Raw genomic sequence first — 16,101 nt, forward strand, 5'->3', positions numbered from 1 at the left:
GAACACCTTTCTTGAGAATGAAACACTTACACCCGAATACCCGGAAGTACTTGAGGTTGGGCTTGTTACCGGTGAGTATCTCATATGGAGTCTTGTTCAAGCCCTTGTGGAGGTAGAGCCGATTGGATGCATGACACGCGGTGTTGATGGCTTCGGCCCAAAAGTTGTATGGAGACTTGAACTCCGCCATCATGGTTCTTGCTGCATCCATCAACGTCCGGTTCTTCCTCTCCGCAACACCGTTTTGTTGAGGGGTCTATGGTGCGGAATATTGATGCTTGATTCCCTCATCACTAAGAAATTCATCCAAGGTGTAGTTCTTGAACTCGGTGCCATTGTCACTTCTTATTGTCAAGATCTTTGCATTGTGTTGACGTTGTGCTTCATTTGCAAAGTCAATGACGGTTTGTTGGATCTCACTCTTCCTCTTGAAGAAATACACCCACGTGTACCTTGAGTAGTCATCCACAATCACCAAGCAATACTTCCTACCTCCAAGACTATCGAAGGATGGGGGCCCAAAAAGATCCATGTGAAGGAGCTCCAAGGGCCTCTGAATAAATGATAGTCGTGGGAGGCTGAGCCTTCTCATGTAGCTTTCCTTCGATACAGGCACTGCAAGCATGATCTTTAACAAAACTAACATTCGTTAGTCCACGGACATGGTCCCCCTTGAGGAGACTTTGCAAAGATCTCATATTTACATGGGCTAAACGGCGATGCCAAAGCCATCCCACATCAACTTTAGCCATTAGGCATGTCGCGGTCTTAGTGGGTCGCTCCGAAAAGTTAATCACATATAGACCGTTCTCGACATGCCCAACAAAAGCTACTTTAAGAATCTTGCTCCACAAGAGGGCCACGGTATCGATATCAAAGAAAGTGGCAAAGCCCATGATTGCAAGTTGACGAACGGGAAGTAAATTGTATGCAAGGGACTCAACAAACATGACCTTCTCGATCATGAGATCATGAGAGATGACCACCTTGCCAAGTCCCAATACCTTAGAGGATGAGGCGTCACCCCACTCGACATTGGTGGGCATAGATGGAACTTTGTGCACGTCCACCACCAAGTCCTTGCTTCCAGTCATATGATTTGTAGCTCCGGTATCGAGCAACCATGATCCACCACCGGAAGCAAACACCTACAAGAGATCAATGCTTGGTTTTAGGTACCCATTTTTTAATGGGTCCTTTGATGTTAGTAACAAGGGTCTTAGGAACCCAAATAGACCATTCAATGTACTCATGAAGAGAACCAACAAATTTGGCATAAACATGCCCATCACTAGCACGGCATAACACATAAGAAGGATTAAAATCGCCGGCTTTGTTGGGAGAGGTGACATTGCCCTTATTGACATTGTTCTTCTTCTTATCCTCGGGGGCACTCTCTCCCTCCCTCACAAAGGTTTGCATGAGGGGAGGAGGTCGTTTGGTATTGTCATTCTTCTTCTTGTTCTTGGAGTCGGGCACGTACCCAACCCCTTCCTTGGCCACACCTCCCTTTTGGTTGATCAAGAGATCGTTGAGGTTCTTCTTGCCTTGTATGCAAGTCGCAAGACCTCTCTCAAGATGCTCCTTCAACTTAGCATTTTCCTCAACAAGATGTATATGCTCACAACACGGGTTAGTAGCATTTGCATTATCAATTAAAACCATATGAGGAAAAGTTGCTTTCTCCTTAGTTAGCTTCACTTGGAGTTTATCATGAGACTCCTTGAGACTAGCGTGAATACCCTTCAAGGCCTTGTGGGCCTTGTCAAGTATATCAAACTCCTCTTTGATTCTAGCAAGATCAACCCCGAGTTTGGCCTTCTCGGAATTTAGCACACAAGAAACAATGAGGGCATGATCATAATCTTTCTTTAACTTAGCATGATCAACGTTGTGTGACTCCTCAAGAACCAAACGAAGACCACGCTCTTCCTCAAGAGCATTGGAAAGATCCGAAATCTCATCGGCATAGTCACGACTATGCCCTTCCATCTTGGAGATGGTGTCTTCGTGAGCCTCGATCATGTCATTGGCCTCACCAAGTTGTTCCAAGAGAGCAACAAAGTGCTTCTTGGATTTTCCCTTGAGTTTTCCCATAAAGGCCTCAAACTCGTTAGCCTCCACATTAGCTCCCTCAAGTTCATTAATGCTATCCGTTGGGGAAGGATGATTAATGATGGTAGTTTTGATGTTGGAGGTTACCTTGTTGGTGGCTTTGGCCATGAGGCACTTGGCGGTGATGCTCTCGTTGGGTGAGTTGAAGAGAGACACCCGTGACGTTGTTGCAATGGCAACGGAGGCCATGGCAACCGACTCATCATCTTCATCATCGTCATCATCCTCATTGTACTATTTTTGCACAACCAAAGCCTTGGGAGGAGTCTTCTTGGTGAAGTTGTTCTTGTTGGGGAACGACTTGGCCTTGTCCTTTCGGATGAGTTTGCCACCATTGTCTTCCCTCTTCTCATACGGGCATTCCGCAATGAAATGACTCACGTTGCCACAATTGTAGCAAGTCCTTACACGTTGCTTGCCCCATGTGCCACTCGAGTTGTTTTTGCTAAAGTTGGGCCTCGAGTTTTTCTTGCTCCAAAATTGCCTTGAAGCAAGTGCCATGTGTTCATGATATGCATACTTCGTATCTTCGGGGTTGCTCTCCTCTTCTTCCTCTTCTTCTTCTTCCACGGTGAGCTTGGCCTTCAATGCAAGGTTAGGCTTCTTTGCCCATTGAGAACGGAGCACCGCATTGTCGGCGGTCTTGTCCAAAATGTTCATGGCCACAAACTCATCCAACACTTCGCTTGAGGTCAAAGTGTGGAAGTCCGGTCTTTGACGAATGACGGAGGACATGGCCTTGTGGTAGGGCGTCATTACCTTGAGGAATTTGCGCTTGATCCAATTGTCATCCGTGTCCTTGCTCCCGTGATCTCGTAGTGAGACCGCGAGTTTGGTTACTCTCCGATAGAGCTCACGAGGTTCTTCATCTTCCTTCATTGCAAACTCATCGGCCTCATCTTGTACCACTTCATAGTTGGAGCGTTGAATGCTTTCGCTTCCCCGGTAGAGAGACACGACACAATGCCATGCATCTTTGGCCAAGGCGAAGGGACGAAGATGAGGTAGGTCTTTGGGTGGAATTGCATCTTGAATGATGAAGAGAGCATTCTCATTGAATTGATTGTCCGCGGCTTCTCGAGGAGTGAAGTTGCTTGGATCATGTGGATAGAAACCTTCTTCAATGATTCTCCAAAGGTTAGTGTTCACATGATTTAAATGACGTTTAAAGCGGTAAACCCAAGAATCAAAATCCTCATTTTTCACAATCTTAGGGGGAGGACCGGCATGATTCAAATGAGTGGAAGGAACCGGTCCACCATAAACAAGTGGTGGTTCCACATGGCCAAAGATGCCGGTGCCATTCTTGCCACTAGAAGAAGGAGCCTTTTCACTACTAGCTTCCCCCTTGTCGGGGATAGCATCCATCACCTTGTTGGCGGGATCACCCACTTTCAACGGTGCGGTGGATAGTTTAAGCCCCTCAAGAAATTTAGTAAACATGCTTTCAACTTCGGTCGTCATGGAGGTTTTCAATGTCTCCAAGGCCACATTGAACTCCTCACGAGAGACCGAAGTTCCCCCATCTCCCGTAGACGAGATTGGATTCACACCGGAGTGTTCCTCCACACCGTCTACGGTATCAACCATACTCTTTGGACGGTAAAGTCCTTAATAAAGAGACGAGGCTCTGATACCAATTGAAAGGGTCGATATGGTTGACTAGAGGGGGGGTGAATAGGCAACTACCAATTTTTAGCTTTTCTTTACCAAATTAAACTTTGCATCAAAGTAGGTTGTCTAGATGTGCAACTAGGTGAGCAACCTATATGATGCAATAACAACAAGCATACAAGCAAGCAAGGGAAGAAACACTAAAGAGCTTGCACAAGTAACGGTAAGAGATAACCGAGAGTGGATCCGGTGAAGACGAGGATGTGTTACCGAAGTTCCTTCCTTTTGAGGGGAAGTACGTCTCCGTTGGAGTGGTGTGGAGGCACAATGCTCCCCAAGAAGCCACTAGGGCTACCGTATTCTCCTCACGCCCTCACACAATGCGAGATGCCGTGATTCCACTATTGGTGCCCTTGAAGGCGGCGACCGAACCTTTACAAACAAGGTTGGGGCAATCTCCACAACTTAATCGGAGGCTCCCAACAAGACCATGAAGCTTCACCACAATGGAGTATGGCTCCGAGGTGACCTCAACCGTCTAGGGTGCTCAAACACCCAAGAGTAACAAGATCCGCTAGGGATGAGTGGGGGAATCGAAAATCCCTTGGTGGAAGTGTAGATCGGAGCCTTCTCAACCACTCTCGAGCAAATCAACAAGTTTGATTTGCTAGAGAGATAGATCGGGCGAAAATGGAGCTTGGAGTATTTAATGGAGCTTGAGCAATAAATGGAGCTTGGGGGAGGAAGAGGTAGGTGAGAAGGAGGAAGGGGACTCCCTTTTATAGTGGGGGCAAAAATCCCGTTGCCCCCCACCAACCAGCCCCGCACAGGGCGGTACTACCGCTGAGAGGGGGCGGTACTACCACCAGGACAACGGTACTGCCACGCCAGCCAGCGGTACTGCCGCGCTGAGGAGACTTAGTAGGGAACGGACCCAAATGCGGTACTACCGCGGTGGTAGGGCGGTACTACTGCTCCTGGAATGGTACTACCGCCACTACAACCGTGACTAGTGCCGCAAAACCCGACACGAGAAAAAGACCTCTCGAATCGAGGCGGTAGGAGCCAGACTGCCCAGCGGTACTACGGTAGTGGGGTCAAGGGCGGTAGTACCGCTGTGGAGCGGTACTGACGCTTGTGACCCTTCGGCCGTAGTACCGCAGGCAGTGCGGTACTACCGCTGGGGCGCGAGAGAGAGAGAGAAGGAATCTCTCAAAGATGCTGAGGACAAGGCGGAGGTGCCAGGCCCCCAGCGGTACTACTGCTGTGGAGCCACGGGCGGTACTACCGCTGCGGAGCGGTACTGCCGCTTGGCTCCTCAGCGGTACTACTGCTGGGTGCGCGGTACTACCGCTTTGACCCAGACAAGACAAGGAAGAGAGGAGAGATCTCTTCAATGGAAAGGAAATGCTCGGAGGGTGAGAAGCTGATGTGTACATGATGATTCCACCCATGCAAAACCCCAGGGGACCCCCTCTTGATAGTACGGTGCCCTCTACGCAACTAGTCCACCGAGAAAGAAACGAAAGAGCTACACCGTCTTGAAATACACTCCGAGGGGAAGAAGGCGTCTCGTGCCAGGGGAGAATCTGTGAATTATTCAAAGCACAAGATTAGTCCGCAAACATGTTGTCATCAATCACCAAAACTACCTTGAGAGAGATATGCCGTAACACCTTCCCTCTCCCCCGCATCGATCAAATTATCGATGCTACCGCAGGACACAATTCGTTGTGTTTCCTTGACGCATACTCCGGCTACCATCAAATAAAGATGGCAGAGTCAGACCAAGCCGCAACGGCATTCATCACACCATACGGCCCATTCTGCTTCAACACAATGCCCTTCGGGCTCAAAAACGTCAGCACAACATATCAGCGCATGATTCAGACATGTCTGGCAAACCAGATCGGCAAAACAGTGGAGGCATACGTAGATGATGTGGTCGTTAAAACAAGACATGCCGAATCTCTAGTAGACGACTTGAGGCTAACATTCGATAACCTCTGAACATATGACATCAAGCTCAGCCCGGAAAAATGTGTTTTCGGTGTTCCAGCCGGAAAGCTCTTGGGCTTCATTGTATCCGGTAGAGGAATTGAAGCAAATCCAGCCAAGATCCGAGCTCTGTCACAATTGGATATCCCGAAGGACCTCAAACAAATACAAAAATTAACCGGATGCGTGGCGGCTCTAAGCCGCTTTATCTCCCGCTTGGGAGAAAAGGCCCTACCCCTTTACCGCCTCCTTCGGCGCACCAAACACTTCGAGTGGACGGATGCAGCCACGGCCGGACTCGACGAAATAAAGGCCATATTGGCAACAAACCCAGTCCTGGCCGCGCCAAACATTGGCGAACCAATGCTATTATACATTGCAGCAACCCATCAGGTCGTAAGCGCAGTGCTCGTCGTCGAACGAGAAACGGACGAACACAAATTCCCCCTTCAAAAGTCGGTCTACTATGTGTCCACTGTCCTTACTCCATGCAAGTCACCGTACCCGCATTATCAAAAGATTGCGTACGTGGTATTTATGGCATCCCGGAAGCTGCGACACTAGTTTCAAGAGTGTTCAATAACAGTAGCCTTGGAAGTGCCACTTAATGATATTATAAACAACCGCAACGCGACGGGCCAGATTGCAAAATGGGCCATCGAGCTCCTCCCGTTCGATATAACTTACAAGCCACGACGAGCTATCAAGTCGCAAGTTTTGGCCAACTTCGTCGCAGAATGGACGGAGGCCGAACTCCCTAAAGAGTACGACACATATTCAAACTGGGTCATGCACTTCGACGGCTCCAAAATGTTGGCCGGTCTAGGGGCCGGCGTCATTTTGATGTCCCCCACAGGAGACACAGTTCAATACGTGCTCCAGATAATGTACACAGACTCCAACAATGCAGCCGAATATGAGGCCCTTTTACATGGTCTCCGGATGGCAGTATCCATGGGCATTCAACGCCTAGAGGTGCGCGGGGACTCGAACCTCGCAATATCCCAAATAAATGGAGACTTTGATGCCAAGGATCCAAAAATGGCAGCTTATCGCAACGTCGTCCTGAAAATGTCAGCTCGGTTCGAAGGGCTCGAATTTCACCATATAGCCCGGGAAAATAATCAGGCGGCAGATGTCCTGGCACGCATCGCAATAACAGCCCGAACCCAACCGCACTGCCTAACACCGAACACTCTAACATAATTGGAGGCCCTGCCAATGAAATAACACCTTCAGCCCACGTAATAATGGCCGTCATCGCCCCGTGGACTGAACCATTCCTCGCCTACCTTACTAGGCACGAACTCCCCAAGGATCAAAATGAGGCACGCTGCATAGTGCGGCGATCTAAAGCCTATAAAGTCCATGAGGGAGAGCTTCATAAGAAAAGCACTACCGGAGTCCTTCAAAGGTGCATCTCCGAAGAGGAAGGGCAGAACCTCCTGGCTGAAATTCATGCCGGACTCGGCGGTCATCACGCTGTAGCTCGGTCCCTTGTAAGCAAGGCCTTCCGTACAGGCTTTTATTGGCCGACGGCCCGGGCAGACGCCCAGGACTTAGTCCAACGATGCGTCGGTTGCCAGCTTTTTGCAAACCAAAGCCATATGCCACCCACCGCCCTCCAAACTATCACCATCACTTGGCCCTTCGCGGTCTAGGGGTTTGACATGGTTGGACCCCTTAAAGGCGGAACCCACAAGAAAAAATACTTAATGGTCATGGTGGATAAGTTCACCAAATGGATAGAAGCCAAGCCTGTTAAGACGGCCAAATTCGGACCGGTCATAGACTTTATATCCGGGGTTGTACACTGTTACGGCGTCGCCCATAGCATCATCACTGATAATGGCACGAACTTTACGGCCGATGAGGTAAAACTCTGGTGCAAAAACATGGGCATCAAGCTCGATTATGCTTCCGTCTATCACCCACAAACTAACGGCCAGGTCGAACATGCAAATGGTCTTATCATGAGCGGCATCAAACCCAGATTAGTGCAGTCCCTTAAGGAATCTAATACGCACTGGGTAGAGGAGCTCGACTCCGTACTCTGGGGGCTGCGGACCACGCCGAATCGCACCACCGGATACACACCATTCTTCATGGTGTACGGCGCAGAGGCAGTTTTGCCCTGCGACATAATTCATGACTCACCTCGAGTGCGCATGTACGAAGAAAGAGAAGCCGAGCTCGATCAGCAGGATAGTTTGGATGCCTTGGAGGAAGAGCGAGACGTGGCAAAAGCCCATTCCGCATTCTATCAACAGCAGGCTCGAAGATACCAAAGCAGAGAAGTACGGGCCAAAAATTACAACGTTGGCGAATTAGTTCTACGCCCGCCGGACAAGAAAAAGGACAAACTCAAGCCCAAGTGGGAAGGTCCCTTCATAATTGACCAAGTCCTGACTGGTGGAGCGTACCGTCTGCGAGATGCATCGGATAACCGACTCGAGCCGAACCCATGGAACGCAGCCCGTCTCCGAAGATTCTATGCCTAGCGCCGGACTCTGTGTTCGTCTCCTTCCTCCGTCCATTTTTTATATACTTTTTGTCTTACATTTCTCTCCTTCTCCTCTCTTTATCTTATAGCCTTCAAAGGCTCATAAAGTGGCGCGCTATCCGCGCTCATTAAAACTGGGGGCTTCTTTAAACAGAAGCTTATTTATACGGGCTTCATGCCCAACACATGTGTCACACTTCCGCATGTACCTTTTATTCACCATTATATGCATCGATATGACTTAAGTTTTGGCCAAGCTGGGTTGCCTGGCTCCTGTGCTTACCCCTACGTTCCCGATTGTTCGGCTAGGTGGTAAAGGGAGCACCTCTGCGATTGTTACTGCCGGGTCAGCCGGATGTGTACCTCAGACTGGGTGAAGCCGAAAGCTAGCATTCTTAAGGGAATATTCGGTCGGTGAACTAAAGATGATCTTTTTCACTTATTTATCCATACGCCCCCAGATGTTTTTCCTGCGTCTCTTTTTGCAGAATGGACATGCACTTTAGGGCATGCCTCCTAGGGAAAGGAACCCCTAACGGAACTATTCTCCCTGGAAGATGTTTCTTACTAACCATGTAATATAACATAACTAGTTGGGCACTTGTCTGTTCAAGCACTAATGACCCCTACGCCTGGTCTCCATGCATACCCCGGTTCTTATATAACCGCGAGGGTATTCGGACACACTCCGGACCGTCAGGTCCCGAGGTTGAAGCAAAAAGGTCGGCCATGACAAACGATCTACAATCCGGCTAGAAGGCATTACACATGTCAATTATAATTACATAGTCAATCTGACTGATTGTATTCCTCTTCAATACCATCTAACAGGCTGTCTAGTTTACAGTCCTGTTGGGAATACTTTGCGGCCAATTCTACTTGGCCGTATACTAAGCTCACAGGGATCACCTTCCCATCGGGCCCCACGGGTCTGACCTCGGCCATGTGGTTTGGGTCAGCCTTCGTGTACCGCGTCTTCACCATGGCCCAGGCCTCCCTGGCGCCTTGACGGCAGGCCGACATCTTCCACAATCGGAAGCGCCACCGCGCTCCCTTCAGCTTCTCTACAAGCTCTCCAAGGCCTTCGGGCATGGAGACGGATGGCCACAAGGCCTGGGCGACGCTTTGCATCACCTGCCGAACTCGCTCGTGCAGTTGTGAGAGCTCGGGAAGAAGGTCACCCGTAGAACCGGGCATTTCCTCTGCAGGACGACCTGTTAGCATACCTACAGACACTCCTATGTTAGTCGACTTCCTCGCTGAACTCTTTTTTCAAAAGTTAGTTTAAGCACTTACTATATATGTCGCGTCGAAGCCGCCGATTCTCCTTCACGAAGTCCAACAGCTGGGCACGAACATCCTTCAGTTCAACGCCCAGCTTGGTGTTGGCATCTTGGAGATCGTTCTTCTCCCGCCTCACCTTTGTCAGCACACTCTCACCAGCCTTCAGCTGGCGTCCGAATTGTTGCTCTTCCGGATTTAATCCGGCGCCATCTGCAATTTCATTTGTGAGATTTGCACCCATGCCGCACTTCGCAAAATACTTATCTTTCGAAGCGTATATTACCATAGGGGGTCTCCTTGGGCTCCCCTGTCGCGGCTAGTGTGGCCTCAAGTTGGGCTTTGCACTCTTCCAGCTCCTGGGACAATAGGGTATTCTTTTCTGTAAGAACCTGCATAACAGATGATCCTTAAATCAGTTATTCTAACTGTTTCAAGTCTCGGGGGCTATTGGTATATATATATAATTACCAAAATTTTCTTACCCGTATGTCTTTTACATATTTCTCCCTGGCTCTGGCTAGACCATTTTGAGCGGCACGGAGGTACGCATCTCCCGAATTGAAGGCATCTAATGCCTCTTGGGAGAAACAAGTGTCACGAAGAACTGTCCGGCGATGCCTGTGGTTCATGGCACTCTCCACCTCGGAATTGGTGGCAGACAGCCTGTCCGCATCCTCTGTCGGAGGAGCGTCCGGTGCGCACCTCGTGTTCGCCTCCGCTTCCGGACCAGGCTTTGGAGCCTGGCTGGTGGAGGCGCGATTGGCAGCCGCTCCGGACATAGTCCAGCGAGGTCTCTTCGTCCTAAAGAGAGCACGAGTGTTAGTATGCCTTGAAGGAATAACACCTGGGAATAAGATGGTGCGCTATACCTTTGCGCCAGCGTCTCAGTCTGGACCGCACTTCTTTTCAGCCCACGGGGCCTTGCCGCCCCTCGTTGGCTAGTCGCCGCAGGCTCGGCCTCCCGTCTCAAGGACCTCCCCTGCAAAACACGGTTGTCATACGGCAATCGAAAACACACGAGGATAGATCCCTTTTCAGAGTACTGGGACTTCGGTCTCGGTTACCTGTGAGGCTGGGAGTAGCCCTGGGTAATCGGCCGTAATGGCCACTAAGGCGTTGTCCTTGCTCAATTGGTGAAACACCCCATCAATCAGCTCCACAGATAAGTCTGGATCCTCTTGAGAGGCCGGGTCGAGGGAACGTCCCGGATCCTCGGGTTGTGGAGGAGGGCTGTTTATTTCTTTAACAGCCTGGCGCAGTTCCTGCGTTGAAGTCATTAGACTGAATATTTAACAATGGGAATAGAAAACGGATGGGCAAGTAAAAGTGTCCACTTACCCAACTTGGAGGATTGTACATAGAAAATCCACCTTGTGGGTTGACGCGGAGAAATTCCTCCTCTTCTCCCTTGTACAAAGCGGACAAGGTCTTTATTAGAGCGGCAGCCGAATCCGGCCCCTTAAGGCCGTAGCGGGTGACGTCGTCCTCCCCGTTGAAGTTCCACATGGGGCGGCCTCTATACTGAAGCGGCTACACCCCTTGCATGATGCATGCGGCCATGACCCCGATCATGGTCAGTCCGGAATGAGCTAACAATCTTATCCGGCCCATCAGGTAAAGAACGTCCCTGTCGCTTTCCCTCTGAGGGCTCCGTGGATGCCAGCTTAGGCGCTTCTTTAGGGGAGCACTGTCGAACTCAGGGAGGCCGATCCGGACAGGATCCAGCAGCGGACGTCCTCTATATAAAACCATTCCGAAGGCCAGTCTTCGGACGCCTTCTTTGGGGTTCCGGATAGATATCCGGTCCCGGTGATGCGCCACACTTCGGCCCCGCCCACTTGATATGTTGACCCCTTCTTAGAACGGGGCACGAGGCAGAATAGCCTTTTCCACAGCGCGAAATGAGCCTCGCAGCCCAAAAACAGCTCGCAAAGGGCTACGAAGCCCGTGATATGCAATATGGAGGCAGGCGTGAGGTTGTGCAGTTGGAGGCCATAGAACTCCAGGAGCCCCTGGAGAAACGGATGAATTGGAAATCCGAGCCCTCTTATTAAGTAAGGGACAAGGCATACCCGCTCTCCTTTGGAGGGATTGGGGGCGCTCTCCGCTTGCTCTCCTCCATTATAGGTGGCAAGTCCGGCTCGAACCGGGACCATATAGGCCGGGGGAAGAAATCCCTTGGTCTAGAGCGTCACTAGCTCGCTGTGCGGGATGGAGCACCTTTTCCAATCTCCAGGCTGAGGGCTGGAAGGGCGAGAGGAGGAGTTGCGGCTGGCCATGATAGAATGGACCTCTGTCGAATACGCTCTGATGAATACTCGCGGAGGGGAGAAGGTGTGGTTTGGATCTAAATCCTCGTCCCCTTAAATAGGCGGCTCATTCACGCGGCTAGGGGTGTAAATATAAAAAAACACCCTGACTTTTCGTATTCGTTTGACACATGGAAGACGGCCATTATTGGGCGTAGAAGCCAAGGAGTGCTACATTTACAAAAAACCGGACACTATTCAACAGGTACACGAAATTTGGAGGAGAACCCGCCTTGCAATGCCGAAGACAATTTGCACGTCGGACTCGTCGTCATTGAAGCCTGGTTCGGGGGCTACTGAGGGAGTCATGGATTAGGGGGTGTCCAGATAGCCGGACTATACCTTCGGCCGGACTCCTGGACTATGAAGATACAAGACTGAAGACTTCGTCCCGTGTCCGGAAGGGACTTTCCTTGGCGTGGAAGGCAAGCTTGGCAATACGGATATGTAGATCTCCTACCATTGTAACCGACTCTGTGTAACCCTAGCCCTCTCCGGTGCCTATATAAACCGGAGGGTTTTAGTCCGTAGGAGGAACAACAATCATACCATAGGCTAGCTTCTAGGGTTTAGCCTCTCTGATCTCGTGGTAGATCTACTCTTGTACTACCCATATCATCAATATCAATCAAGCAGGACGTAGGGTTTTACCTCCATCAAGAGCGCCCGAACCTGGGTAAAACATCGTGTCCCCTGCTTCCTATTACCATCCGGCCTAGACGCGCAGTTCGGGACCCCCTACCCGAGATCCGCCGGTTTTGACACCGACACCCTCTGATGCTCATCTTCTGGTATAAGGTGTCTTTCGCCATGGAAAAAATTAGAAGGAAGCTTTCAGGAGAAGCGCCGCCGTCTCGAGGTGGAACCTTGACGGAACCAATCTAGTGCTTCGGCGGAGCTGTTCTACCGGGGAAACATCCCTCCGGGAGGGAGAAATCGTCACCATCGATCCTATCATTGGGAGGGGGTCAATATCCATCGACATCTTCACCGGCAACATCTCGTCTCAAACTCTAGTTCATCTCTTGTATCCGATCTTTGTCTCAAAACCTCAGATTGGTACCTGTGGGTTGCTAGTAGTGTTGATTACTCCTTGTAGTTGATGGTAGTTGGTTTATTCGGTGGAAGATTATATGTTCAGATCCTTTATGCACATTAATACCCCTATGATTATGAACATGAATATGATTTGTGAGTAGTTACGTTTGTTCCTGAGGACATGGGAGAAGTCTTGTTATAAGTAGTCATGTGAATTTGGTATTCATTTGATATTTTGATGAGATGTATGTTGTCTTTCCTCTAGTGGTGTTATGTGAACGTCGACTACATGACATTTCACCATTGTTTGGACCTAGGGGAAGGCATTGGGAAGTAATAAGTAGATGATGGGTTGCTAGAGTGACAGGAGCTTAAACCCTAGCTTATGCGTTGCTTCGTAAGGGGCTGATTTGGATCCATATGTTTCATGCTATGGTTAGGTTTACCTTAATTCTTCTCTCGTAGTTGCGGATGCTTGTGAGGGGGGTTAATCTTAATTGGGATGCTTATCCAAGGAAGGGCAGTAGCCAAGCACCGGTCCACCCACATATCAAATTATCAAAGTAACAAACGTGAATCATATGAGCATGATGAAAACTAGCTTGACGATAATTCCCATGTGTCCTTGGGAGCGCTTTCCTTTATATAAGAGTTTATCCAGGCTTGTCCTTTGCTACAAAAAGGATTGGGCCACCTTGCTGCACCTTGTTTACTTTTGTTACTTGTTACCCGTTATGAATTACCTTATCACAAAACTATCTGTTACCGATAATTTCAGTGCTTACAGAGAATAACTTACTGAAAACTGCTTGTCATTTCCTTCTGCTCCTCGTTGGGTTCGATACTCTTACTTATCGAAAGGACTTCGATAGATCCCCTATACTTGTGGGTCATCAAGACTCTTTTCTGGCGCCGTTGCCGGGGAGTGAAGCTCCTTTGGTAGGTGGAATTTGGTAAGGAAAAAATTATATAGTGTGCTGAAATTTACTGTCACTTGTTACTATGGAAAATAATCCTTTGAGAGGCTTGTTCAGGGTATCTTCACCCTGACCAGTAGAGCAAAGAGTTGCTCCTCAACCTACTGAAAATGTTTACTTTGAAATTCCTTCGGGTATGATAGAGAAACTGCTAGATAATCCTTTTACAGGAGATGGAACATTACATCCCAATATGCACCTAATCTATGTGGATGAAGTTTGTGGATTATTTAAGCTTGTAGGTATGCCCGATGATGTTATCAAGAAGAAGGTATTCCCTTTATCTTTGAAGGGAAAGGCATTGACATAGTTTAGGCTATGTGATGATATTGGATCATGGAACTATAACCGATTGAAATTGGAATTTCATCAGAAGTTTTATCCTATGCATCTGGTTCATCGTGATCGTAATTATATATATACAATTTTTGGCCTCGCGAAGGAGAAAGTGTCGCTCAAGCTTGGGGGAGGCTTAAGTCAATGTTATATTCATGCCCCAATCATGAGCTCTCAAGAGAAATTATTATTCAAAAAATTTATGCTCGGCTTTCTCTCAATAATCGCTCCATGCTCGATACTTCTTGTATTGGTTCTTTTATGATGAAGACTATTGAATTCGGATGGGATTTATTGGAAAGAAATAAACGAAACTCTGAAGATTGGGAACTCAACGAAGGTAAGGAGTCAGGTATAACACCTAAGTTTGATTGTGTTAAATCTTTAATGGATACCGATGCTTTTCGTGAATTTAGCACTAAAAATGGACTAGACTCTGAGATAGTAGCTCCTTTCTGTGAATCATTTGCTACTCATGTTGATCTCCCTAACGAGAAGTGGTTTAAGTATCATCCTCCCATTGAAGTAAAAGTAGTTGAACCTATTAAAGTTGAAGAAAAGACTATCACTTATAGTGTTGATCCTATTGTTCCTACCGCTTATATTGAGAAACCACATTTCCCTGTTAGAATAAAGGATCATGCTAAAGCTTCAACTGTGGTTCGTAAGAGTAATGCTAGAACACCTACACCCTCTGAGAAAATTAAAGTTGAACCTAGTATTGCTATGGTTAAGGATCTCTTGGTCGATAATATTGATGGGCATGTTATTTACTTCTGTGATGAAGCTGCTAGAATTGCTAGACCCGGTACTAAAAATAAACATAGACCTGTTGTTGGCATGCCTGTTGTTTCTGTTAAAATAGGATATCACTGTTATCATGGCTTATGTGATATGGGTTCTAGTGCGAGTGCAATACCTCATTCCTTATACGAAGAAATTATGCAGATATTGCACCTGCTGAGATAGAAGGTATTGATGTTACAATTAAGCTTGCCAATAGAGATACTATTTCACCAATTGAGATTGTTAGAGATGTTGAAGTCTTGTGTGGGAAAGTTAAGTATCCTACTGATGTTCTTGTTCTTGGTTCCCCACAAGATGACTTTTGTCCCATTATATTTGGTAGACCCTTCTTGAATACAGTTAATGCTAAGATAGAATGCAAAAAGGATATCGTTACTGTTGGTTTAGGGGATATGTCTCACAATTTTAATTTTGCTAAATTTCGTAGACAACCCCATGATAAAGAATTGCCTAGTAAAGATGAAATTATTGGTCTTGCTTCTGTTGCCGTGCCTCCTAATGATCCTTTAGAACAATATTTGCTAGACCATGAAAATGATATGTTTATGAATGAAAGAAGGGAAATAGATGAAGTATTCTTTAAAAAGGGACCTATTTTGAAACACAACTTGCCTGTTGAAATTCTAGGGGATCCTCCTCCACCCAAGGGTGATCCCGTGTTTGAGCTTAAACCATTACGTGATACTTTTAAATATGCTTATGTTGATGAAAAGAAGATATATCCTATTATTATTAGTGCTAACCTTTCAGAGCGGGAATAAGAGAAATTATTTAAAACTTCGAAGAAGCACCGTGCTGCTATTGGATATACTCTTGATGATCTTAAGGGCATTAGTCCCACTCTATGCCAGCACAAAATAAAATTGGAGAAAGATGCTAAACCGGTTGTTGATCACCAACGACGGCTAAATCCTAAGATGAAAGAAGTGGTAAGAAATGAAATACTAAGGCTTCTGGAGGCAGGTATAATTTATCCTGTTGCTGATAGTCAGTGGGTAAGTCATGTCCATTGTGTCCCTAAGAAGGGAGGTATTACTGTTGTTCCTAATGATAAAGATGAATTGATCCCACAAAAGAATTGTTACAGGTTATAGAATGGTAATTGATTTCCACAAATTAA

The sequence above is a fragment of the Triticum urartu genome, chromosome 1, assembly GCF_003073215.2.
Source record: "Triticum urartu cultivar G1812 chromosome 1, Tu2.1, whole genome shotgun sequence".
In the NCBI taxonomy this organism is placed as follows: domain Eukaryota; kingdom Viridiplantae; phylum Streptophyta; class Magnoliopsida; order Poales; family Poaceae; genus Triticum; species Triticum urartu.